Here is a 2,400-nt window from a genome sequence, read left to right as displayed (position 1 = left end):
TACCCTAAGAACCCTGAAACACCAATCCAAAAGAACCTATGCACCCCAATGTTCATAGCAGCACAATTTACAATAGCCAAGTACTGGAAGCTACCTAAGTGCCCATCAGCAAATGAGTGGATCCAAAAACTATGGTACATTTACACAATGGAATTCTACGCAGCAGAGAGAAAGAAGGAGCTTATACCCTTTGCAATGGCATGGATGGAACTGGAGAGCATTATGCTAAGTGAAATAATCCAGGCAGTGAGGGACAAATACCATATGATTTCTATAACTTCTAACAGTCAGTCGATACAAATCACTCTGCTGGGGAACTTTCTTAACATAAGCCTTCTTTGATGGTTCATTTTTGATGTCCAGTCCCTGAGCAACAATATGATCAATCCTTTCTCCAGGGAAAGCAATTACAAATCACCAGTTTTGTTAGAGAACCCTTTTGCCTGTAGCTATGTATTGTTGGAAATTGTGTAGGGAAAACACTGTTGTTTAATGCTATCCTTGGGAAAACAGAAAACATAATCTGTGAGATAAATATAAAATGTCAGAGTATTAGAAAATAAAAAAGAAAAATGTTCTCTTAATAATCAGCTAATCTAGATTAATATAGCCATTATCTCCAAAAGTGTCAAGGATAAAGGTTGCAGGCTCCAAAATAACAGATGTCTCTAACGTTTCAGAACTATTTCAGCAATGTGGCTGTCATTACAGAAAAAATGTGATTGAACTTTAGTACAGGTCACGAGGGCTTAAGGGTTTTCTGGATGAACAAACTAGTTGGCATCTTTGGCATAAGGCACAGCATCTAGTAAAGCTTGCTACAGTAAATTTATAGCTAAGTTTCATCCAAAGCAAACTGGCACACACCATAACATAATAACAACCGAAGGTCTCATGAGGAGGGATGATCGCACAAGCACCCCTGCTCTCATTACGTCCGTTACAGAGGAACAAGAAAGTGTGGGCGTGTCCCAAGATGTATTCTGCTAATTGTATTTTGGAGGAATTCATTTTATGTTTGTTTTTGTTTTCTGACCAGCTCTTTTTGAGAAGCCCAAGTAAAGCAAGTCTTAAACACATTCGGGTCACACTTGTTGCTCCTTAAAATGGAAAAATAGACACAACTGATTAAGGGGAGATGGTTGGCTTTTCCTCCAGGAAGGATGAACCCACTGATTCCTGAGAACACTCTTGCCACTGTGGAGTTTCCCCGCAAATACTGTTCTTCTCAATGCATCTTGGTGGATTCTGCGTACCTCAGTGGGCATAGATGTCGTAATGCAAAATTAAACATGTGCAGCTTAAAAATAGCTCACCATTGGGCTGCAGAGAACAGCAGAGCCTTGAGGCAAAGTCACAGACTTTGAAAATGGGTCTTGAGAAAACATCAGACTAGTTACTTCTGTTAGAGGGAAATGCCCCGATGCCAGGGCCATTATTATTCTAGAAATATCACCGTTCATTACTTCAATGAATAAAGAGCACACCAATATTCTAAGATCTTTTGTGTTAACTTTGGAAACAGCTTTGTGAATACCAGAAAAGTCAAAATCAAACCTTCTGTCACAAGAATTTGTCCTTTCTCATGCCTGTGTCTAAATCAACCAAAACCCATCTAATTAGTATTCCAGGTAATGACTAGATAATGCTATTATTCATGTTTCCTCTCATCATTTACTTTCATAGGAGACTGAAACTATTGATAGATATGAGAATTCTTTATCACATATGCCAATGTGTGATACAGAATTAAGGAAGTGAGATAACACAAATAATTGCATGTAAGTAGATCCATAAACTATCTGCTTAATACAAATTATGAGATTAAAAAATAACTGAAGGGCGTAGGGAAGCTTGATTGCTCTACATGCTGAATCGACACCAAGAGATTTCAGAAGCATGATTTTTGGTACCTGGGCAGCTAGTGATCATTGGTCCTGGTGCCCGCAGTGTGAAAAAAAAAACCCTGAAGGGCTGAAGAACTAATTTTTTTTTTAAATCAAGCCATTAGATGAAGTTCTAGCTGTTTTTTGTTTGTTTGTTTGTTTTGTTTTGTTTTTAAGGGGTTAGCCACAGGTTTGCATTCATGATTGTTGAGAGGTAAGAAAAAAGTGTGTGTGACATCCCCATGTACATTAGGGAAACAGTCCATTGGAAATCTGTGCCCCTGGAGATGAAGGCTCCTGCAAGGGGGCCCCACCCATCTGGAGCCCTGTCTCTAAGCCTTATTCTTATGGTGATGGGAGCTGGGAAGAAACACATTTCACTGATGGCTGACGGAGTGGTGACAGTCAGAGTCAGATGCATGTGTTGTTCTTAAAAACAAGTACAGTCAGAGAGTCCTGACAAACAGAGAGATGGAGGAGCACAGTGGAACTTCAAAGGAAGGTAGGTGGGTAG

At 39.5% G+C, this 2,400-nt stretch overlaps 1 pseudogene; it reads left to right on the top strand.

The window, feature by feature from the left end:
• Positions 1–1,835: 1,835 nt before the first annotated feature.
• On the top strand, positions 1,836–1,948 carry LOC112316959 (U11 spliceosomal RNA; annotated as a pseudogene).
• Positions 1,949–2,400: the final 452 nt, after the last annotated feature.

This window comes from Desmodus rotundus, chromosome 4 (assembly GCF_022682495.2).
Source record: "Desmodus rotundus isolate HL8 chromosome 4, HLdesRot8A.1, whole genome shotgun sequence".
Classification (NCBI taxonomy): domain Eukaryota; kingdom Metazoa; phylum Chordata; class Mammalia; order Chiroptera; family Phyllostomidae; genus Desmodus; species Desmodus rotundus.
The sequence above is the reverse complement of the archived record's forward strand: the minus strand, read 5'-3'. Positions and strand labels throughout refer to the sequence as shown.